Source organism: Dendrobates tinctorius, unplaced genomic scaffold (assembly GCF_039654945.1).
Source record: "Dendrobates tinctorius isolate UK_male_01 unplaced genomic scaffold, ASM3965494v1 ptg000083l, whole genome shotgun sequence".
Taxonomy (NCBI): domain Eukaryota; kingdom Metazoa; phylum Chordata; class Amphibia; order Anura; family Dendrobatidae; genus Dendrobates; species Dendrobates tinctorius.
The window spans coordinates 17,284,838-17,310,656 of NW_027361751.1; positions in this window are offsets into that span (position 1 = coordinate 17,284,838).

Consider the following 25,819-nt stretch of genomic DNA (forward strand, 5'->3'; position numbering starts at 1 on the left):
GGCTGAGGACAGGGAAGAGGAGGCGAGAGCGGCCGGTTGAGGGAAGAGGAGGCGAGAGCGGCCGGGGAGAGGGAAGAGGAGGCGAGAGCGGCCGGGGAGAGAGAAGAGGAGGCGAGAGTGGCCGGGAGAAGGACGAGGAGGCGAGAGCGGCTGAGGACAGGGAAGAGGAGGCGAGAGCGGCCGGGAGAGGGAAGAGGAGGCGAGAGCGGCTGGGAGAGGGACGAGGAGGCGAGAGCGGCTGAGGACAGGGAAGAGGAGGCGAGAGCGGCCGGTTGAGGGAAGAGGAGGCGAGAGCGGCCGGTTGAGGGAAGAGGAGGCGAGAGCGGCCGGGGAGAGGGAAAAGGAGGCGAGAGCGGCCGGGGAGAGGGAAGAGGAGGCGAGAGCGGCCGGGAGAGGAAAGAGGAGGCGAGAGCGGCCGGGAGAGGGAAGAGGAGGCGAGAGCGGCCGGGGGGAGTGAAGAGGAGGCGAGAGCGGCCGGGGAGAGGGAAGAGGAGGCGAGAGCGGCCGGGGAGAGGGAAGAGGAGGCGAGAGCGGCCGGGAGAGGAAAGAGGAGGCGAGAGCGGCCGGGAGAGGGAAGAGGAGGCGAGAGCGGCCGGGAGAGGGAAGAGGAGGCGAGAGCGGCCGGGAGAGGAAAGAGGAGGAGAGAGCGGCCGGGGAGAGGGAAGAGGAGGCGAGAGCGGCCGGGGGGAGGGAAGAGGAGGCGAGAGCGGCCGGGAGAGGGAAGAGGAGGCGAGAGCGGCCGGGGAGAGGGAAGAGGAGGCGAGAGCGGCCGGGGAGAGGGAAGAGGAGGCGAGAGCGGCCGGGAGAGGAAAGAGGAGGCGAGAGCGGCCGGGGAGAGGGAAGAGGAGGCGAGAGCGGCCGGGGAGAGGGAAGAGGAGGCGAGAGCGGCCGGGGAGAGGGAAGAGGAGGCGAGAGCGGCCGGGGAGAGAGAAGAGGAGGCGAGAGCGGCCGGGAGAAGGACGAGGAGGCGAGAGCGGCTGAGGACAGGGAAGAGGAGGCGAGAGCGGCCGGGAGAGGGAAGAGGAGGCGAGAGCGGCCGGGAGAGGGACGAGGAGGCGAGAGCGGCTGAGGACAGGGAAGAGGAGGCGAGAGCGGCCGGTTGAGGGAAGAGGAGGCGAGAGCGGCCGGTTGAGGGAAGAGGAGGCGAGAGCGGCCGGGGAGAGGGAAAAGGAGGCGAGAGCGGCCGGGGAGAGGGAAGAGGAGGCGAGAGCGGCCGGGAGAGGAAAGAGGAGGCGAGAGCGGCCGGGAGAGGGAAGAGGAGGCGAGAGCGGCCGGGGGGAGTGAAGAGGAGGCGAGAGCGGCCGGGAGAGGGAAGAGGAGGCGAGAGCGGCCGGGAGAGGGAAGAGGAGGCGAGAGCGGCCGGGAGAGGAAAGAGGAGAGAGCGGCCAGGGAGAGGGAAGAGGAGACGAGAGCGGCCGGGGGGAGGGAAGAGGAGGCGAGAGCGGCCGGGAGAGGGAAGAGGAGGCGAGAGCGGCCGGGGAGAGGGAAGAGGAGGCGAGAGCGGCCGGGGAGAGGGAAGAGGAGGCGAGAGCGGCCGGGAGAGGAAAGAGGAGGCGAGAGCGGCCGGGGAGAGGGAAGAGGAGGCGAGAGCGGCCGGGGAGAGGGAAGAGGAGGCAAGAGCGGCCGGGGAGAGGGAAGAGGAGGCGAGAGCGGCCGGGGAGAGAGAAGAGGAGGTGAGAGCGGCCGGGAGAAGGACGAGGAGGCGAGAGCGGCTGAGGACAGGGAAGAGGAGGCGAGAGCGGCCGGGAGAGGGAAGAGGAGGTGAGAGCGGCCGGGAGAGGGACGAGGAGGCGAGAGCGGCTGAGGACAGGGAAGAGGAGGCGAGAGCGGCCGCGGGGGAGTGAAGAGGAGGCGAGAGCGGCCGGGGAGAGGGAAGAGGAGGCGAGAGCGGCCGGGGAGGGGGACGAGGAGGCGAGAGCGGCCGAGGACAGGGAAGAGGAGGCGAGAGCGGCCGGGAGAGGGAAGAGGAGGCGAGAGCGGCCGGGAGAGGGAAGAGGAGGCGAAAGCGGCCGGGAGAGGGAAGAGGAGGCGAGAGCGGCCGGGAGAGGGAAGAGGAGGCGAGAGCGGCCGGGGAGAGGAAAGAGGAGGCGAGAGCGGCCGGGAGAGGGAAGAGGAGGCGAGAGCGGCCGGGAGAGGGAAGAGGAGGCGAGAGCGGCTGAGGACAGGGAAGAGGAGGCGAGAGCGGCCGGGAGAGGGAAGAGGAGGCGAGAGCGGCCGGGGGGAGGGAAGAGGAGGCGAGAGCGGCCGAGGACAGGGAAGAGGAGGCGAGAGCGGCTGGGGGGAAGGAAGAGGAGGTGAGAGCGACCGGGGAGAGGGAAGAGGAGGCGAGAGCGATCGGGGGGAGGGAAGAGAAGGTGAGAGCGGCCGGGAGAGGGAAGAGGAGGCGAGAGCGGCCGGGGAGAGGGAACAGGAGGCGAGAGCAACCGGGGGAGGGAAGAGGAGGTGAGAGCGGCCGGGAGAGGGAAGAGGAGGCGAGAGCGGCCGAGGAAGGGGAAGAGGAGGCGAGAGCGGCCGGGGGGAGGGAAGAGGAGGCGAGAGCGACCGGGGGGAGGGAAGAGGAGGCGAGAGCGACCGGGGGGAGGGAAGAGCAGGCGAGAGCGGCCGGGAGAGGGAAGAGGAGGCGAGAGCGACTGGGGGAGGGAAGAGGAGGCGAGCGCGGCCGGGAGAGGGAAGTGGAGGCGAGAGCGGCCGAGGAGAGGGAAGAGGAGGCGAGAGCGGCTGAGGAGAGGGAAGAGGAGGCGAGAGCGGCCGGGGGGAAGGAAGAGGAGGTGAGAGCGGCCAGGAGAGGGAAGAGGAGGCGAGAGCGGCCGATGAGAGGGAAGAGGAGGCGAGAGCGGCCGGGGAGAGGGAAGTGGAGAGAGCGGCCGGGGAGAGGGAAGAGGAGGCGAGAGCGGCTAAGGAGAGGGAAGAGGAGGCGAGAGCGGCCGGGGAGAGGGAAGAGGAGGCGAGAGCGACCGGGGGGAGGGAGACTATAAGCTGGTTGATAAAGTTATTAGTGCTTAAATAAATGTAAATATTCAGTTCAAAAATATAGATATAGATATAAACCAAATCAAAGGAAGAGACAAATAAAAAAAATTATATACAATGGGGAAAAAAGTAGTCAGCCACCAATTGTTCACGTTCTCCCACTTAAAAAGATGAGAGAAGCCTGTAACTGACATCATAAGTAGACCACAAGTATGAAAGTCAAAATGAGATAACAAATCCAGAAAATCACCTTGTCTGATTTGGCAAGATTTATAAGTGTTTGGTCACCTAAGATTTCTGGCTCTCACAGACCTGTAACTTCTTTAAGGGGCTCCTCTGTCCTCCACCCATTACATGTAGTAATGGCACCTGTTTGAACTTGTTATCAGTATGTAAGACACCTGTCCACAACCTCAAACAGTCACACTCCAAACTCCACTATGGTGAAGACCGAAGAGTTGTCGAAGGACACCAGAAACAAAATTGTAGCCCTGCACCAGGCTGGGAAGACTGAATCTGTAATAGGCAAGCAGCTTAGTGTGATGAAGTGAACTGTGGGAGCAATAATAAAATGGAAGACATAGAAGATCACTGATAATCTCCCTCAATCTGGGGCTCCACGCAAGATCTCACCCCATGAGATCAAAATGATCACAAGAACAGTGAGCGAAAGTCCCAGAACCACACGAGGGGACCTAGTGAATGACCTGCATAGAGCTGGGACCTCCGTAAAAAAAGCTGCCATCAGTAACACACTACTTCGCCAGGGACTCAGATCCTGCAGTGCAAGACGTGTCTCCCTGCTTAAGCCAGTACATGTCCGGGCCCATCTGAAGTTTGCTAGAGAGCATTTGGATTATCCAGAAGAGGATTGGGAGAACGTCATATGGTCTGATGAAACCAAACTAGAACTGGTAGAAACAAAACTCGTCATGTTTGGAGGAGAAAGAATGCTGAGTTGCATCCAAAAAACACCATACCTACTGTGAAGCATGGGTGTGGTGGCAACATCATGCTTTGAGGCTGTTTCTCTGCCAAGGGACCAGGACGACTGATCCATGTACATAAAAGAATGAATGGGGCCATGTATCGTGAGATTTTGAGTGCAAACCTACTTCCATCAGCAAGGGCATTGACGATGAAACGTGGATGGGTCATTCAGCATGATAATGATCCCAAGCACACCACCAGAGCAATGAAGGAGTGGCTTCGTAAGAAGCATATGAAGGTCATGGAGTGGCTTAGCCAGTCTCCAGTTCTCAACCCCATAGAAAATCTTTGCAGGTATTTGAAAGTCCATGTTGCCCATCGACAGGCCTAAAACATCACTGCTCTAGAGGAGATCTGCATGGAGGAATGGGCCAACATACCACCAACAGTGTGTGCCAACCTTGTGAAGACTTACAGAAAACGTTTGACCTCTGTCATTGCCAACAATGGATATATAACAAAATATTGAGATGAACTTTTGTTAGTGACCAGATACTTATTTTTCACCATAATTTGCAAAATAAACCTTACCAAATCAGACAAGGCGATTTTCTGGATTTGTTTTCTCATTTTGACTCTCATAGTTGTGGTCTACCTATGATGTCAATTACAGGCCTCTCTCATCTATTTTAGTGGGAGAACTTGCACAATTGGTGGCTGACTAAATACTTTTTTCCCCACTGTATATAAGTGTGCTAGGATCAAAATATTATAAAGTAGAAAAGCAAGTGCTGCAAATTCATAGGACACTTAGGCTGCTTTCACATTAGCGTTTTTGTGCGCAGCGTTTCATGAGCACCTAAAAACGCGTGAAAAACGCATGACAATGCACCCTTTTTCCGACGCATGCGCTTAGAAGCGCAGCGTTTAAACGCGTTCGTATGCATTTTTTTGCATGCGTTTGCATTTTTATGCGCATGCGATTGAAGAAAAAAAGACATGAAATTCAATGATAAACACCACCAATGGAACACAAGTGGGCGTGTCTCATGGGATTACTGTAAATATACCATTGCAGAGATGAAATCCTCCCGTTTTGCTCCTGTATCCTGCGTCAAGATGGATATTCAAATGGACAGTTTGTACTGCAATCTTGATTTGGATCTCGGCTTGATTTTTGCTTTTGTTGTAGCTTGTGACGAAGAACGGAAGAGAGAAAGCCGGAGAAGCTGGCGTCGGCGATTTTGGTGACACCCTATTGTGGAAGTCCGGGAGAGCTTTGGAGCTTACCACTCTTTATTCACCGAGCTAAATAACAATCCGGGCTAATATTACAACTACACGAGGATGTGTCAAGACAGTTTCCGTTATTTGCTTCAACGCGTTGAAGGAGCCATCACCAGGCAGGATACCCAGCTCCGGAGAGCAATTCCTGCTGAGTAACGTCTGTTGGTGACACTACGGTACGTAATATTTCAAACTAAATGCCTCTCATAATTATTATTGTTTGGCAATGTACTTATTTTTTTTTTATTTCTCTTTTTATTAGATTCCTGTCTACTGGAGAGACATTAACATCGCTCCATTTTCAATACCGGATTGGAATTTCAACACTTTCTGGGATTGTTGCAGACACCTGCCGGGCTTTGTGGGACGTTCTTCGTGGGGAATTTTTACCAATACCCACCACGGAAATATGGAAGGACAATGCTGCAAAATTCCAGGAAGTTTGTGATTTTCCCAACTGTATTGGAGCAGTGGATGGCAAACATATCCGGATTACCAAACCGGCAAGAACTTGATCTCAGTACTTCAATTATAAAAAATATTTTTCAACAGTGCTCATGGCCATTGCAGGTGCGGACTGCAGCTTTGTGGCCGTGGACATCGGATCATTTGGACGTGCTAATGATTCGAGAACATTTAAAGACTTGGACATGGGCCAATGATTATATCTGAATAATTTCAATTTCCCACAGCCACAACCTCTTCCCAACACTGAAGGACCTGCAATGCCGCTTGTTGTGGTTGGGGATGAAGCCTTTCAGATGTGTGCCAATCTCCTTAAACCATATTCCAGTCGGGACTTGGACCATACTAAAAGGATTTTTAACTACAGACTGTCCAGGGCAAGAAGAACTGGGGAGTGCGCCTTTGGTATCCTGGTCTCAAAATGGCGCATTTTGCAAACATCAATTAATCTAAAAATTGAAACAGTGGATGAGGTGGTCAAGGCGTTTGTGGTTCTCCACAACTACAGTACATAATGGCTAAAGAGTGACCCAACGTTCAACTTGATGAACTTATTTCTTACCCATTGCCAGATTGCCAGCAACACCCTCTGAGGACAACAGTTGAAATAGGACAAATGAGGGATAGATTTGCGGCCTATTTTGTTTCCGATGTTGGCCGTTTGTCATGGCAAGATCAAATGGTATAGTGTTTGTGGGCTTATTAATTACTTTTCTGTGCTGTTAATAAAACACCTAGTACCATTATTTTTTGTAATGTTGCAACCAATAAAATACACCTTTTTTTTAAAAAAATGTCCATTTTATGTTTCATTACACTTGGTGAAAGTGACCACATGTGAAATTTTGATAACATTTAAAAAAATAACTATAGAAAAAGGTATTATCCTGAGGCCAATAGTGCCGAGAACTGGCAAGGTGACCTGACCCCCTCCTCTTTGTGTTGTTTCGGACACCTCATAGCTCAATGAAAGATACGTAAAGCTGCCGAGCAAACAAAGAAAAGTAGAGGAGTACATTGTAACTGACATGGAGGTATGAGGTGTCAAAAACCTTTTGTGTATACGGCGCATGGTGTGTTGCTGGCGACAGTAGAGTCAAAGACCAGTCATTAGTTGGGGAAAAAAAAACATTTATTTTCCAAAATTACGTTGGTGGCTGATACTAAGGTGAATAATTATGGGCAAAGAGGATTGTTAAGTTGGAGATTCGTTTGGGTTGGGCGAAGGGAAGGTGCCAAGTAAGCTTGATGGAGCATCAGGGATACTGGAGGTTGACACATTGGCAGGTGAAACACGGGAAGGTAAAGACAAAGGGGTAGGTGATGCTGGAGGAGGTGATGGTGTAGGAGGTGATGGTGGAGACACATGGACAGTTGTCCTTTTTCTTTTTTTGGACCGGTGGCTCTGCTGTGTTTGGGTGCTTGTACACGGCCTGGTGGTGGGTGTGGTCAATGTACCCAGTGTCTGCTCTGTGTGGTAGTCTGGTCTGGTGGTGGTGGTGGACCTCCTTGCATGAGCAGGACTCGGCGTCTGCTCTGTGTGGTGGGCTGGCCTGGTGGTGGTGGACCTCCTTGCATGACCAGGACCCAGCGTCTGCGTGGTGGTCTGGCCTGGTGGTGGTGGACCTGCTTGCATGACCAGGACCCAGCGTCTGCTCTGTGTGGTGGGCTGGCCTGGTGGACGTCCTTGCATGAGCAGGACTCGGCGGAGCGGTGTAGTGGCGGTCCCCAGCACCCGACCTGGTGTAGTGGTGTTGGGCGGCTGTGGTCATGGTGGTGGCCGCACAATGATATGCAACAGAACTCGGTATGGTTAGACTTGTTAGCTGTGGTACTGGTGGAAAGGCAGCCGCTGGTGGTGGCTGCATGAACCGAGTCTGCTGCATAGCATTGACATATGCAGCATTGCAGGTCTGCATCACAGCAAGCTGGAGTTCTGGCATTAGGTTTTCCGACATGCCCTTCTCTATGGCACTAAAGAAATGTCTTGCCAGTCTCTGGAGCTCGACTTCCAGTTGGTCAAGGCGTCGGGTGACATTGGAAAAAACAGTTTGCACTGTGTCACCCAGCGCCTTGAAGCAATTCTGGAAGACCGTGCCCAAATGTAAAAACTCGGGCATGAGTGGCCTGTCCGAGCCCCGCTGCCGCTGGCGGGAAGAGCCAAAAAAGAAGGGGCAGAGGACTCGGACAGGGGAAGACCGGATGGACCGGCTGCCGGTTCTCCAGACTGTGCTGCAGGCCTACTTACCGATTCGCTGTGTGATGGCTGGAACGGGTCCGATGGCGTTGCATGAATTTCCGCTCCTGATGCCGGTCCAGGTTCTAATGTGCTGCTATGGGTTCTGTGAAAAGAAAAGGAAAACAGTATACTTAAATTTAAATTTTACATTCGCCATCTCCTGTGGAATATAAAAATTCAGATAAGTTAAACACAACACAATGGAATACAACAACAAAATACATACGCTAGGCGTGAAAGGAGCGGTCTCAGGAAGCTGAGCAGACGATGATACTTGTATTTGGTCCTTGCAGCAGCAGCACTGCTTCGAACCTGGCCCTCCTGCCTCAGATCCCTATTGAAGCAGTCCTTCATGGAACGCCATCTAGTTTTTTCTTCACTGTGAAAGGAAAAAAACAATTTTAACAATTGCACTTTTGGCTATGATAAAACACAACCGTATGTGATGCAATAAACTCGATAGAGTTCATCACATCACACACGGTTGTGTGATCACGGCCAACTCTATCACTGCCGCGTTGTCGCAATACTTACGAAAGTCCTATGACCCCTAGCTGAGGCATTGTCCCATCCATCCTACAGCGATTTGGCCACCTCGTTCCACTGCGTCGGAATGCAGGGGATCACGGGTGTCTCACAACGGAACTCGTTCATGGACAGATGTGATGAGGAGGTCGTTATTCACCTCCTCCTCCTCGTCCCGCTGTGGAACCTAGAATTGAAAGAAAGACATTAATGTTTGAAAGATATAAAAGTTTTAAAAAAAAAACTTACACGCCGTGTTGCCACCGCTGCTCGGCCCCGAGTTGGCTGCTCCTGTGGTTCATCACCACTTGAAGAGCTCTGTGAAGAAAAAGTAAAAATTTTACACGTGTAGAAATTACATTGAATACTTACGAACAGTTGATAATGTACTCACTTCACTGTGTTGTCCACTGTGGGAATTCTCATTGCTTGATGGCATGATCCTCCTGTTATGAATTCTGCAAGAAGAAATACAGCAAAGGAAAAATGACACACTGCAGGGCTAAAAACAAAACTAAAAAAAAAACAAAATTAGCTATTATATACTAACATGTCCCAAAGCTGTGTTGTCCTCTCCAGAGTTTGTAGAAATGTGAAGAAAAACAATGCCCACCCCCTATATTTATGTATCTTGTTTTGGGGGTTGGTCAGGAACTTGTCTAGACAGTCCCTGCTCAGACAACGCATGCGCACGCTAACACAGTCGTGCGCATGTCACTGCGCACAGAAGCGCTCCCATAGACTTTGATGCTTTTTTTGGCGCAATCCGTGCGCAAGACTGCGCATGCGTTTTTTTTTTACTGAAAATTGTCACCAGAAAAATGCAACATGTTGCGTTTGGCGCCACACGACGCACTCGCCCAGACGACGCATGCGCTGGAAAACGCATACGAACGCGTGCAAACGCAAGTCCATGTGCCCCACATGTTAAAGATAAGTGTGCATGACACTTTTGCATGGATGTGCCGCAAACGCTGCGCACAAAAACGCTAATGTGAAAGCAGCTAAGTCACTATTCAAATTCAGAATAAGTCATATATAGTTATATCCAATGGTAAATAAGTATAAAGTGAAATCAGTGTATAATGGCAGCTACAAACACCTTAGGCTACTTTCACACTTGTGTTTTTTTGCGCTGTGCCGCATAAAAAATGCATCATGCATTTTTATGCGTTTTCTTGTTTTTTTGCGCATGGTTTTTACAAAACAAGCATGCTTTTTTGCGCTGACATGTACATGACCATGCGCACGTCAGCGCTCTCATAGACTATAATGTGTTTTTGGGTGAATTCCGTGCGCTTTGCGTGCGCATGCGTTTTTTTGAGACAGGTCGGGCGCACCAAAAATGCAACAGGATGCATTTTGTGCGCCCGGGCGCACACTACAAAAAAACTCATGCGCATACAAACGCGTACAAATGCATGACAATGCGCACCCATGTTAAATATAGGGGAAAAAATGCATGCTCATGTATGCAAAAAAACGCAAGTGTGAAATCAGCCTAAGTAATAATGTCCCAACATGCGTTTCACCTGGGCTTTGATAAGGGAGCATTGAGGGAGTATGACTACAGTTATAAGATGTAGTGGGTCAATCAGATGGGATCATGTAATAAATGAAACTAGAATAGCTGTTACCTGATGTATAACTGAAGAGAGAAGATGATCCAGCTTCCAAGCTTGCAAAAATTTATTGGATTAAAAAATATGAATAGATTCCTTCATGAGCCTAAACATCTTTTGCGTTCTTTAACAAAGCTTTGAAACCAAGTCCTGTTGGAGAATGAAATTTCCATCTCCAAAAAGCTTGTCGGCAGAGGGATGCATGAAGTGCTCTAAAATTTTATGGTAGACAGCTGCGCTGACTTTGGTCTTGATAAAACACTGTGAACCTATATCAGCAGATGACATAGCTCCCCAAACCATCACTAAGGCTATGTTCACACGTAGCGGAATTCCCGCGGAAGTTACCGCGAGAATTCCGGAATTGCATTCCGTGGGAAAATCGCATTTTAAATTCCCGCGATTTTCCCGCGGAAAAACTAGCGTTTTGCAAGCGTAATTAGCTTGCAGAATACTAGCGTTTTCCAAGTGATCTGTAGCATCACTTGGAGAACTGATTGACAGGTTGGTCACACTCGTTAAACACAGTGTTTGACGAGTGTGACCAACTTTTTACTATTGAGGCTGCCTATGGAGCATCAGTAGTAAAAAGATCTAATGTTAAAAATAATAAAAAAATAAAAAATCGGGTTATATTCACCTTCCGACGTCCCGCGCAGCATCCCCAGGCCTCCGCGATGCTCCGACAGGTCCCGTTCCCAGTGATGCATTGCGGCAATGACCTTTGATGATGTCGCGGTCTTGCGAGACCGCTACAGCATCGCAAGACGCGACGTCAGCAAAGGTCATTGCAATGCATTACTGGGAATGGGACCTGCCGCGTGTATCGCTGAAGCCTGGGGACGCTGCGCGGAACATCGGAAGGTGAATATAACCCGATTTTTTTATTTTTATTCTATTTTTTACAGGGATATGGTACCCAGAGCCCGGAGGACAATCTCCTCTCCTCCGGACCGTGGGTACCATCCACAAATGTTCTGCTTACTTTTCGCATGGTGGGCACAGCCACATGTGGAAAGTAAGTAGAACAATGCATTCCTATGTGGGCAGAATCGCCGTGATTTTGCAGATTAATGAGCATGCTGCGGATTTTTCCGCGGTGCGATTCCGCCTCGGGAAAATCCGCAGCATTAGCACAGCATTGCGGAATCCCATAGGAATGTATGGGATGCTATATTTTTGAGTTTTCGCGGCAAAATCGCACGGTAAACACCTCCGCGAAAATGCGAAAAAACCTGAACGTGTGAACGCAGCCTGACTGTGGAAACTTCACACTAGACCTCAAGCAGCTTGGATTGTGTTCCTCTCCACTCTTCCTCCAGACTCTGAGACCTTGATTTCCAAATGAAATGCAAAATTTACTTTAATCTGAAAACAACACCTTGGACCACAGAGCAACAGTCCAGTTCATTTTCTCCTTGGCCCAGGTAAGAAGCTTCTGGTGTTGTCTATTGGTCATGAGAGGCTTGACACAAGGAATGTGACACTTGTGGTGCAACGCTAAGTGTGACAGTACCTTAATACCCACTGTGTATGCTCTTGGTTCTGATGCATCAGTCCTAATTTGACCAGCACTGGAAGATCTGGAGACCCCCTGTGTCTCATCCTAAACTAGCTCTCCCAGGAAAGGGTTTGTCATGACAGTACATGATGCCGAAACCCAGGTATGAAGAGCTGACCTTGTTCTACCCTCAGATAGCTTCGGATCACACTATGATGATGCTCTGATCAGAGTTTGATCAGTGTCATTTGCATAAAAGCCTCAATTCTCTCAAATAAGAGAATCTATGGCCATGTACACCGGAGGAGGAGTTTATATTTTTTACGTCTATGAAGTCCTTGTATTGATTCAATAAAAAGCTATAGTGAAGCAGAGAGTCCTCCCAGCAAAGCTATTTACTATTATAGCCCACCGGACACTTTAGGTGTGCAGTTTATATGACGTTAGGGCCATGTTCTTCACATCAGGCTAGGTTCACATTAGCGTTTCTGTGCACAGCGTATCATCTGTGGGGGCTGTGGACGGCAAACACATTAGGATTATTAAATCTGCTGGAAGTGGAACAGAGTACTTCAATTATAAAAAATACTATTCCATTGTTCTAATGTCTATTGCGGATGCCGAGTGTAGATTTGTTGCCGTGGATATTGGCTCATTTGGATGAGGAAATGACTCGCAGACTTTCAAAAACTCTGACATGGGCCAACATCCGTATGAGAATGATTTTAATTTTCCGCAGCCACGACCTCTTCCCAACACTGAAGGACCGCAAATGCCTTTTTTTGTTGGGGATGAGGCGTTCCAAATGTGTGCATTTGGATTGTTAGTATCTAAATGGCCCATTTCGTGCACATCCATTAATCTAAAAATTGACACTATTGATGAGGTTATGAAAGTGTCATGGTTTATTTAGAATGCTGGGCAGGTGGTGTAGGAGTTAATGGGGAGAGCCTCTCTTTGGGTCTGGGGAGGGTGTTTATAGCTTCAGGGGAGTGCAGTCGCCTGTCGTTTATACTCCTAGTTGAGTGTGCCTGACCCTGTGCTGCCTGTGCTTCGTGCCAATCCTTGTCTGTCTGTCTGGTGTTTGATTCGGTCCTGTCTTGGTTTACGTCTCCTGTCTGCTGATTTTGTGCTTTGCTTATTGTCCTGTGTATGACCCCTGGCTACCTTTCTGACCCTTCTTGAGCATACCCCTCCTGTACCACGCTGCCCGTTCTGTGTATGACCCTTGGCTACGTTGATTGACCGGCCTCTGTTCTTCCCTCCTGTACCTTGCCGCCTGCCCCGTGTATGACCCGATTGCTTGCTTCACTACTGTAATTCTCTGTGCCACAGCATTCCCTGTACAGCTGGTAGCGTCCCGGGAGCTTGTCCGTGGCTCCGCCCACTATCTCTGACGCGCGGTCACGTGACCGCAGGTCCTGCGACCTCTGGGAGTCACCACTGCTCTGCCCTCCCCGCAGGTCCTACAGCCAAGTTTCTGTTGCCAGCGCTGCAGACTCTCACCGCGGTGAGTAAACACTCTGCTGCCTGTTAATCAGCCCTGGTTCTCCGAGTGACAGCGCTAGCTAGCTGTCACTCTGACATTATAAACGACCGGTACAGCTCTCTTCTTCTCCCCCTGACTGGAAGGTGTGTGAGTGTGAGAGGAACCGCTGACGTCATGGACCCCATGCAGGCACTGTCAGAGCAGGTAAAACAGTTGTCACAGATGTTCCAGAAGTTAAACGTGGAACAACGCTCTATGGCCCACACCCAGCAACAACTGGTTAATACGGTGCAAGGGGCTATCGGTCCCGAGAACAGGGACGTGTCTCTTACGTCCCAAGAGTCTCCAGTTAAACTGTCGGACTCTTTCTCTGGAGACAAAAGGGAGTTCAGGGCTTTCCAGGAAGGGTGTAAATTGTTATTTTCCCTGAGACCGCGTTCTTCTAGGGGAGAATTTCAAAGGGTTGGGGTGATTATTTCCCTACTTCGGGGTGCCCCACAAGCCTGGGCATTTTCTCTAGCCCCTACAGCCCCAGAACGTATGACTGTGGATGCGTTTTTTGAGGCCTTGGGCCGCATTTATGATGAACCCAACAGGGTTCGGTTGGCTGAGGACATGGTGATGAGTGCACGCCAGGGTCGGCATTCAGCGGAGTGGTTCTGCTTGGAGTTCCGACGGTGGTCAGCAGAAGTCTCCGGGGATGATGCCGCTCTCTTGGGACAATTTCGTAGAGGCCTGTCGGAACGCTTTCAGGACGCTTTGGCCCTGCATCCACCTCCTGACACTTTGGAGGAAGCCATGACCCAAGCTGTTCGGATGGATCGCCGATGAGAGCCAGAGGGGTTATGCACTCCGAAACTTCCTTGTTTTCTGGCAGCAAAGAGGTGGAGTCAAGTCCTGGGCCCATGGAAATTGGCGCTACCTCGGTCAGAAAGGAGAGGAAACGCCGCCGAGAAAAGCAACTCTGCTTCTACTGTGGGGAATCAGGACATTGGAGAAGAGACTGCCCATCATGTCCAGCATCTTCCAAGCCGATGGGAAACTACTAGGTCTGGGTAGTGATCAAGGAGGCTGCCCAGACCCCCAGGTACTTTTTTCCTCATGCCCTAAGTTTCGGCTTAATGTCGAACTGGTAGTAGATAACTATCAATTTGTTTCTACAGCCCTTACATCACAGGCAGTAGTCCAACAGCACAGCAGTCAGCACAGGCCAGGGACAGACGGCAGCACGAGGAGACAACAGCAGCACCAGGAGACAACCAGGAGAAAACCGCTGCACCAGGAGACAACCACTGCACCAGGAGAGTCGACCAGTCTACAAGGAACAGAAAAAGCATTGAGAGACAGACATTTTCAAAGCTTCTATACTTACATAGACTGTGTTGTCCTCACCAGGACAGAAAGCAGCACCAGGAGACAACCGCAGCAGCGGGAGAAAACAGCAGCACCATGAGATAACCAGGAGAAAACCGCTGCACCAGAAGACAACCAGGAGACAACCACTGCACCAGGAGAGTCGACCAATCTACCAGTTTGTTACCACGGCTGGTCAGGAGACAAATCTCCAGGAGTGGACCCTTTGGACCGTGGAACCGAGGGGCCCCGGGCGAGCTGCCAGATGGAGCTGACCCCTATACAGGGATCGTTAGGAGCAGGCCCAGGGGTTCGGGTACCACAATAGCTGGTACCGAGAGGGGCTGCTCAGGACGGACTGGAGTAGGAGTGCGGGACTGAAGCGTAGACAACAGAGCAGGATCACTGGAGACTGGACCGGAGTAGGACTGCAGGACTGGAGCATAGACAACAAGACGGAGCAGGAACATGGGAGGCAGGACTGGAGTAGGACTGTAGGACTGGAGTGTGGATAACAGGATGGAGCAGGAACATCGGAGGCAGGACTGGAGTAGGACTGAAGGACTGGAGTGTGGATAACAGGATGGAGCAGGAACACCGGAGGCAGGACTGGAGTAGGACTGAAGGACTGGAGTGTGGATAATAGGATGGAGCAGGAACACCGGAGGCAGGACTGGAGTAGGACTGAAGGACTGGAGTGTGGATAGCAGGGTGGAGCAGGAACACCGGAGGCAGGACTGGAGTAGGAATGAAGGACTGGAGTGCGGATAGCAGGACGGAGCAGGAACACAGGAGGCAGGACTGGAGTATAGATAGCTGGACCCACGGAGCACCGGACTGCGGGGCTACTGCAGGGACCACAGAAGACAGGACTGTGAGACTGGAGAGAGCACACGAGGAAGCAGGGCCCAGTATGCTAGCAAACACAATGATCAGGCGCCTCCCTCAGGGGGGAACGGCCTGATATGGCCCTGTCAGGTCTGCCATTGGTCCGTAGGTGCTTCCGGGTCAGGGCATTGCCGGAGCACAAGTAACAGGAGGGAGGCGCGGCCTATGGCACATGCGCATTGCATGCAGAGACCCCGTCGGCCGCGAGCCTGTCAGAAGGGACCGCCGTGGCTGTCGGGCGGCGGGGGGCTGCGGCGTGGGAGCGGAGGCCGGGTGACAGTACCCCCTCCCCTAAGCCGCCCTCTCCTGAGATTAGCAAAAAATCTCTTGAGGATACGGGGAGCATTGATATTCTCCCGAGGTTCCCAGGATTTCTCCTCAGGACCAAAGCCCTTCCAGTCAATAAGATAAAGAGTCCTACCTCTAACTTTCTTCATGGCGATGATGTCCTCCACCTCAAAGACATCATCGATACCAAGCGGCTGAGAACCAGGATCAGACACGGAATGGAAGCGATTCAGTACCACAGGTTTCAGGAGAGAGACGTGGAAGGTGTTTGGGACCCGGAGCAAAGCAGGCAACCTCAATTTGTAGGTGACTTCATTGATATGTCCAAGAATTTCAAACGGACCGATGTAGCATGGACCCAACTTGTAAGAAGGCAGTTTCAACCGGATAAATTTAGACGAGAGCCAGACTTTGTCCCCGATGCAATACGGTGGGGAATCCAATCTATTCTTGTCGGCATAATTCTTCATCCGATCAGCGGCCCTCTTGAGTGATGTGTTGGTCTCAGCCCAGATCTTGGAAAATTCAGAGGACAAGGCATTGGCTGCGGGTACCTTGGTGGCAGGGGTTATCGGAATGGGAACACCAGGATGTCTGCCAAACACAATGAAAAACGGAGACTTTGCCGAGGACTCGCCAGCATGGTTGTTATAGGCGAACTCTGCCTAGGGGAGTAAGTCAACCCTGTCGTTCTGGTGGGTGTTGGAGAAATGACGTAGGTACCCAGTCAACGTCTGGTTGGTACCCTCCACCTGCCCGTTGGACTGTGGATGATAGGCAGTGGAGAAGTAGAGGGAAACGTTCAGGAGCTTACAAAGTGCCCGCCAGAACTTGGAGGTGAACTGAACCCCTCGGTCAGACACAATGCGTTGAGGTAGTCCATGGAGTCTGAAGATCTGATGGATGAAAACTTTGGCCAACTCAGGAGCCGAGGGGAGACCGGGCAGAGGGATGAAGTGGGCCATCTCGGAGAAGCGATCCACCACCACCAAGATGACTGTTCAGCCAGAAGAACGGGGTAGGTCGGTGATGAAATCCATGGCAATGTTTTCCCAAGGAACCGCAGGGACGGGCAACGGAAGCAACAAGCTGGACGGAGGTCGTCGTGGCACTTTGTTTTTTGCACAGGAGGGACAAGAGGCCACGAAATCGAGCACATCTTGGCGAAGCGTAGGCCACCAGTAGTGATGCGTGATAAGGGCAAGGGTCTTCTTAGTTTTGGCATGGCCGGCCAGTCTGGAGGAGTGCCCCCATAGAATGACCTTTAGCTTGAGGTTCTCAGGCACAAGAGTCTTGCCAGGAGGTGGAGGAAGCCAGTTCGCTAGAGCCACTATGATGATTCTAGTTGGGTCAATGATATGCGAAGGTTCCTCCACTGTTTCGTGTGGCTGGAAGACCCTGGACAGAGTGTCGGCTTTGGTATTCTTGTTGCCGGGGCGAAAACGGAGCTCGAAGTCAAATCGGGCAAAAAATAAGGACCATCTGGCCTGACGAGGGTTGAGTCTCTGGGCAGACTGGAGATAGGCCAGATTCTTGTGATCCGAGAAGATTACAAACGGATGAACAGCCCCCTCCAGGAGATGACGCCATTCCTCTAAGGCCAACTTTATGGCCAGGAGTTCCTGGTCGCCGATCGAGTAGTTACACTCGGATGGAGAGAAGGCCTTCGAGAAGAAGCCACAGGGGTGCAGAAGACCGGAGGCGGATCTCTGGGACAATACTGCCCCGGCACCTGTCGAGAAAGCGTCCACTTCAAGTACAAAGGGTCGGTTGCTCTCATGATGATGCAGAACTGGGGCCATGGAGAAAGCCCGTTTTAGGGTCTGAAAGACCTCCTCCGCCTCAGGAGTTCAATCATTGGGAGTAGTCCCTTTTACGGGTGAGAGCAGAAATAGGTCTGGTTATTGCGGAAAAGTGAGAGATGAATTGCCGGTAATAATTGGCGATTCCGAGAAACTGTTGTATCGCCCTTACTCCGACGGGGCGAGGCCATTTGAGAATGGCAGTCAACTTCTTGGGATCCATCTTTAATCCAGCGTCGGAGATAATGTATCCCAGAAACGGCACATAGGTCTGTTCAAAGAGACATTTCTCTATCTTAGCATACAGGCGATTCTCCCGAAGATGCTGTAACACCAGACGGACACTCTTTCTGTGGGAGAGAAGACGAGGATGTCGTCCAAGTACATGACCACACAGGAGTACAAGAGGTCCCGGAAGATCTCGTTGAAACACCGCAGGAGCATTGCAGAGACCAAAGGGCATGACCACGTACTCGTAATGGCTGTCTCGAGTGTTGAAAGCCGTCTTCCACTCGTCACCTGTGCGGATACGGACCAGATTATAGGCTCCCCTGAGGTCTAGCTTGGAGAAGGCCCGAGCCCCTCTGAGGTGGTCAAACAGCTCTGGAATGAGTGGAAGAGGGTACCTGTTCTTGATGGTAATCTCGTTCAAGCCCCTATAGTCAATGCACGGCCGTAGAGATCCGTCCTTTTTCTTGACGAAGAAAAACCTGACTCCCGCGGGCGAGGAGGATTTCCGTATAAAGCCTTTGGCGAGGTTCTCCCGGATGTACTCGGACATGGCTACGGTCTCTGCGGGAGACAGGGGGTAGATTCCGCCCCTTGGGAAGGTTGAACCGGGGACTAGTTCAATTGGGCAGTCAAAAGGCCGGTGTTGAGGAAGAACCTATGCTTCCTTCGTATCAAAGACATCAGCGTAGGAACTGTAGGCTGGAGGAAGGCCCTGAAGGTCTGGAGGTGGCCGAGGAGCGTCCCCTAGACGGACAGGAGTCAGACAGCGAGCTTGGCATGAGTGCCCCCAGCGGAGTATCTCGCCAGAAGACCAGTCAAGAACAGGCTGATGAGTCCTTAACCATGAGAGACCGAGTAGAATGGCATGGGAGAGCTTAGGCAAAACGTAAAAGGCTATCTTCTCTCGATGTAAGGCACTGACTTGCAACTCCACTTCTTCAGTCACCAAGGTGACGGTCACCTATAGCGGTTTGCCATCCACTGCGGCCATCAGGCGAGGATTACATAGGGTAACCACGGGAATCTGGTATTTGTCCACCTCTTCACCCCGGATGAAGTTACCTGCCGAGCCCGAATCCACATAGGCCACCTCGGACCCACGTCTCCCCCCTGAAACCAAAATAACAGATATAGTAAGAGGTTGAGAGGAATCATTAGCACCTAGGGAGGCCTCTCTTACCTGACCTAGGTGGAGGAGTTTCCCTTTTTCTCAGGACAGGTACGGACAAAGTGTGATGAGCCTCCGCAATAGAGGCATAGACCTTGTGCCCGTCTCTCTCTCCGACACAACTCAGCCAACTTGAGGCGATCTACCTGCATGGATTCAACGAGGAGGGAGACGAAGACCCAGGAGGACGGGGACTGACAGACCGGGTGGAAAAGGACGCTGGCCTGGTGGACCTCCTGTCTCTCGCTGACTCCCGGGCACGCTCCTGGAAGCGTAGGTCAATGCGGGTGGCCAGCGAGATAAGGTCCTCCAAGTTGGTCAGGGTATCCCGACCCGTGAGTTCATCCTTTATTCTGCTCGAAAGGCCGTGCCAGAATGCCCCTACCAAAGCCGCGTTGTTCCAGCCAAGCTCAGAGGCGAGAGTGCGAAAGCGGATCGCGTAATGCCCGACCGTGAGAGAACCCTGATGTAGGTTAAAAAGAGACTCGGTGAGAGAGGCTAACCAACCCGGCTCATCAAAAACCATGTAAGGCCATGTAACTCAGAATTTGGGCTTGAGTATCTCATTGCTGACCCAGCTCCTGTTGAAGACTGGCCAGTTGAGTGGCATTTCTGCGGCGTGGGAGCAAAGGCCGGGTGAGTATGCGGAGGCGGTGTGACACAGTCTACAAGGAACAGAAAAAGCATTGAAACAGACAGACATTTTCAAAGCTTCTATACTTACATAGACAGTGTTGTCCTCACCAGGACAGAAAGCACCAGGAGACAACCAGGAGAAAACCGCTGCACCAGGAGACAACCAGGAGAAAACCACAGCACCAGGAGACAACAGCAGCAGCAGCAGGAGACAACCAGGAGAAAACCAGTGCGCCAGGAGACAACCAGGAGACAAACACTGCACCAGGAGAGTCGACAAGTCTAAAAGTAACAGAAAAAAAAATTAGTACAAAGTACAAACAGCAGTGAGAGAGACAGAAATTTTCTAACGTTCTATACTTACATAGCCAGTGTTGTGGTATCGTACAGAGTCCAGAGAGTTATGGCCTTGCAGTGTCCACACTTTCTTTTATAGAGCTATCAATTAGCAGGTGGTTGAATCACTTCCTGGACCAACTCATTACACATGTCCAATTGCTAGCACCAATCGAGGGCGTTGCTGTGGGGTGTCAGCTCTCACACAGAGCTGACACACGCACCCGATCGCCGCGGCGATCGGTGCGCCGTACTTGTACTGCTGTTTGTGGGAAGGCAGAGCAGTACACGTACGATGCATGTTGGGAAGGGGTTAAATTGGCTGATCGTTTGGCTACAAAGGAAGGAGGAGGTTGCAGTATTTGTTTCAAGGAAGGATCCTCAAGAAGAACATTCCAATATTTTTTAATAATGGCTGTTACTGGGTGTTAAAAGTAGATAAGAAACATACCTGTTCTTTATCCTCCTTGTTGTTCTTGTTAGTTTTACCATATAGTAGCTCATTTCTTGCAATCTTGACAGCCCTGTTGTAACCTTGTCTAGTCTATTACTATAACCTCTCTCGTAAAATCTTCTGACAAGATCTGCAGATTGAGCCTCACAAGAACTTTCTTCAGACCATATCCTTTTAACTCTGAGAAATTGTCCGATTGGGATCCCTCGCTTCTTTGGCCTGGGATGGGAGAAATTGGCCATGAGAAAAGAGTTTGTTGCCATGGGCTTCCTGTAGATATCTCCCTCGATGGATGTGAAGATTTTAATGTCCAAAAATCCAGTGTCCTGCCAAATTTAAAGATAAGTTTGATGTTTAGATCATTAGAGTTTTATCTTGGCATTGAACCTTCTTAGATGCTTCACAGTGGTTTGCCAAAAAAAAGAGAACATCATCAATGTATCTCATCCATTTATGGACTCTTTCCATTTCTTGGTTAGTATCTCCCTGAAAGATACTTTTCTCCCAAGCACCTAAAAAAAAATTTGCACAAGAGGGGGTGCAAAATGCTCCATTGCAGTACCTTGTAAGTTAAGTTAGATGTTGTTATTGAAAATGAAGACATTATTATTTAGAAGGAATTCCAGGAGAGTCAGAATCAAATCAACCAGAGGTCCATCAAGATTACTGGATTGTAAAAACCATGCGACTGCTCTGAGCCCATCCTTATGCTTGCTAGACGTATACAATGATTCTACGTCTGTTGTAAGCATGAGCGCATTGCTGTCAGGATGTAATGTAATCGATCAATTCTCTGCAGTACCGCCATAGTATCCTTGATAACAGACGGAAGGGTTAAAACTATGGCTTTCAAAAAATAGTCAACTACGTCAGATAAAACCTCACAGAATCCCCATTACCTGCAACTATAGGCCGTCCCCAATGGATCAGTTGGACTTTTGTGCAGTCTGGGGATAAGATAAAAAGTGGGTAGTCTGGAGAGGCAGTCTCGGATCTTATCCAGTAAGTTTTTAAATATTATTCCGTCATTATAGGCGTTTTTTAGAATATTGATTTGTTTAGTCTGAAAAGAAGTGAGAAGTGTCATGATCCAGTCCAGAGTTTGTTTACTGCTGTCTTCTCTTTGGACTGGTCACACGGGGGTTAATCCCCTCTGCCTTGTTCTGGAGCTGGCTGGGCTATTTCAGTCCTCTGCAGCCTGAGGGCCAGCATCAGCTATACTGCAAGCTTCCAAGCTAGTGCCTCTGACCTGTATTCCTTTAGTGTCCCTCCTGCCCCTGATTTCCTGGAATTGTGTATGACCCAGCTTGATCTCTGGACTCTGCTTCTGGTTTAAATAAGGAAAAGGAACAGCATCCGGTCCAGGTGAAAAATTGTATCAAAAATTTATTCTGCCAGTACAAAATACAACGTTTCAGCCATATTGTGGCCTTTTTCAAGTATAACATAACAGCACAAATGGTGGCCTTTTATAGTGTGGCACAGCCAATCACCATTTAGGTAACACCCATCACAGAAAATCCATACATAAAGTACATATAAATACATCCATCAGATACATATATATTCAATAACACCGTTTATCTAGTCGTTAACAATAATGGTCATATTTATATTAGAAATATTGCAAAAGCATTTCATATATAAACAACAATCCCCAAATCAGCCCACCAATGATCGTGATGCATCAAAGGTATCCATGGAAATAACGCACCAATCACTTGCAATAATACATATCCATATATAAACCACCAATCCCTAATCACATAATAGTGGCGCCAACCCCAATGGACCAATCATATGTGGACTCACAAATCCCTATATCGGCAGAGCTCCCTCTCTCCATTTGACAACATCAGCCAGAGCCAGGCTGTATCAGGAGCGCAGTCTAATGACGCGCACCACCAGGTCACGGCGCGCGCGCGCCGCCCATCCCCGCAGGTCCGGTCACGTGACGTCTCCGTCACAGAGCACCGCGCATGTGCGGTGCCATGCAAGGGATCAGCCACACAAGCCGCCCACCGGGGAGGACCGCGCACGCGCAGAGGCCCAGAACACGCGATCACACACCACACTCCCTCACAAGCCCGTGCATGCGCTGATTGAAGAAAACAAGTGTAATACCACACTTGAATAAATGAGTCCACACAGATAGGCCAAGATGCTCCCAAACAACGTAGCATATAAAAAACATTTAGAATCAAGGAACCATATCCATAGTAACTTTAATAATATTCCATATTTTACGAAATTCGCATACGTTGCACATTATATAAGGAGCAAAACTGGGATAATTACAAAAAAGAAAAAAAGAAAAAGAGGGAAAAGAGGGCACGGCGAATGACAGGCAAGGAATAACGACAAAAATTCGTAAAGGACAGCATCCTCTTCGTAATTCAGGACTGTTCAGTCCCCGTGTCCTCCACTCCATCCAAATGTATCACCTATGAACACTGAAAATAAAAAATGAAAAATAAATAAAAAATAAAAAAGCATTTGATAAAAAGACCATAAAGGCCACATAAATAAGTATATACCCACAACAAAGAATAATGACACAAAGTGAGGGATTAGGTGACACAAGTATGTAGATTGTAATCCAAGTTCAAACCCCTTGGTTGCAACGTATCAAGAATCGATATCCATCTCAACTCCTTTTTCTTCAACATCTTAACCCTATCTCCCCCATGTCTCAATACAGGAACCCCATCTATCACTCTAAATCGTAACTGGTTCACTGAGTGTCTGCACTCTAAAAAATGCTTCGGAATTGGCAACTCCACAAGTTTAGTCCTAATTGTACTCTTATGCTTACTAATGCGAGCCCTAATCTCCATGGTGGTCTCTCCTATATACATAAGCCCACATGGGCACAAAATTAAGTAAATCACAAAACTTGAAGAACACGTATACCTCTCTTTAATAGAAAACTTTTTTCCAGTTCGAGGATGATTGAAACTATCACCTTTTAACATATTTCCACAACAGGCACATCCCAAACATGGGAAATTGCCCATCTTAGGAGGACATATTGTCCTTTGTACGTTGACTTTTGATGGACCAATATCTGACCTTACCAATCTATCTTTAAGATTGTGTCCACGTCTATATGAAAGCAATGGCCTGTCCACAAATTCTGATATCTGAGGCAGACCCTTTTGTAAGAGGCTCCAATGTTTGTTCAGGGTACCTCCAATCCTGCCACTAACTGGGCAATATGTTGAGACAAAAGGAACACGTCTCATAGGCCCTTTAATTCGCTTACGGCTAAAGTCCTCCACCGATATATTTTGAGCCTTAACTCTATAAGAATTAACTCGATCCATAGGGTAACCCCTATTGACAAATTTTGTACACATCTGGTCCAATCTTAGATCCAACTTATCATCCTCTTTGACAATCCTCCGTACACGTAACATCTGACTCCATGGAAGTGACTCCACCATCCGTCTTGGGTGATTACTATCATACACCAAAAGACTATTCCTATCTGTCTCTTTTACAAAAAGATCGGTATACAGAGACTCACCTTTCTTATAGACCAGCGTGTCCAAAAATTGGACCTGATCATAAGAGTGGGTCAATGTAAACTTCAGCTCAGAGAATACATTGTTCAATTCATTTTGAAAATCAAGAAGATCCTCCAGACTACCATCCCAGATACAGAAGATATCGTCGATGTAGCGCCACCAGGCCCGGACATGGCACCAGTAGGTGGAGTTGTACACATACCGGTCCTTGAATACTGCCATATAGATGTTAGCATAGGTTGGGGCCACATTGGACCCCATGGCAGTACCCCGCAACTGTAGGTAATAATCATCCCCAAAGAGAAAAAAATTCCTCCTGAGGATGAAACCTAACAGTGCTAGGACCAGTTGTGCACACTCTGGCGCCATGTCCGAGCCTGTCAGCACCACATCGACGGCCTCCAAACCCCTATCATGCTCAATGGACGTATACAGAGAAACCACATTAAAGGATGCAAGCATCATATGAGAAGTAACTTTAACGTCACTAATTTTCTGCAAAAAATCATTCGTGTCTACAATATAAGACCGTGCTGAGGTAGCAAAACGTCGCAATACTTTGTCAAGAAAAATCGAAACCTTATTACATAATGACCCCCTCCCAGATACTATGGGACGCCCAGGTGGATTCTCCAAACTTTTATGTATTTTCGGTAACGTGTATAATATTGGTGTCTGGGGAGCATCCACCACCAAATATTCAGATAGCTTCTGATCAATGAGTCCATTAAGCAAGGACTCATCTACCAAAAGCCGCCATTCACTCAAGAAACGGGGGGTGGGGTCACCAGTCAATCTAACATAAACTGCAGTATCAGAAAGTTGGCCAAGAATCTCCATCTTATATTTGTCTGTATCCATAACAACTACCGCACCACCTTTATCTGCAGCTTTTATCGTAATAGCAGTATTTTTTGAAAGATTATCCAATGCCTGTTTTTCAGAGTATGTAAGATTCCCCCTATGTTGACCCCGAAACTCTCCCTTCAATTGTGCAATATCTCTCTTGACCAACTGAATATATGATTCAACAAAGTTATTCCTAACAGGTGGTTGAAAATTACTATTACTGTATAATCCAACACCCTGGAGCGTAAAACCAATAGCTTATCATCATCACTAATTGCACATGATTTTTCTTCCTTATCAGAGAAAAATTGGTGACCCCACCCCCCGTTTCTTGAGTGAATTGCGGCTTTTGGTAGATGAGTCCTTGCTTAATGGACTCATTGATCAGAAGCTATCTGAATATTTGGTGGTGGATGCTCCCCAGACACCAATATTATACACGTTACCGAAAATACATAAAAGTTTGGAGAATCCACCTGGGCGTCCCATAGTATCTGGGAGGGGGTCATTATGTAATAAGGTTTCGATTTTTCTTGACAAAGTATTGCGACGTTTTGCTACCTCAGCACGGTCTTATATTGTAGACACGAATGATTTTTTGCAGAAAATTAGTGACGTTAAAGTTACTTCTCATATGATGCTTGCATCCTTTGATGTGGTTTCTCTGTATACGTCCATTGAGCATGATAGGGGTTTGGAGGCCGTCGATGTGGTGCTGACAGGCTCGGACATGGCGCCAGAGTGTGCACAACTGGTCCTAGCACTGTTAGGTTTCATCCTCAGGAGGCATTTTTTTCTCTTTGGGGATGATTACACTGGTCAACAGCATTTTTGGTGCCAAAGATATTTCATCGAATTTAGGGTATTTTTGGGGTGCTGATTCTGAATATGTCATCAGTTTTGCCAGATTGGCTCAAGTTTTTGAGATTTTTGGTATCTTATTTATAGCACTTGTTGGTAAATGCGACGCATCATCTCATTAATTTCTTTGGATTAGTACTTGAACTGAGCAGTTCTCAATATAGTTTTGTGTTAATTAGTGTTCTAAAAGTTTGTTCATAGCTTGATTTTTGCACTAACTTTATGTTGTTGTCTGTTTTCCAGTGAAAAGCATGAACTCATCATGAAGAAGTTGTCTTAACGATCCAGACTCATTCTGTTACATTTGTGGTGAATATACACTGCCAAAACATAGAAGAAACATAACAGACTTCGTAAAAAAAGTGTATTTTGCCTATTTTGGGGTTATGCTTGGG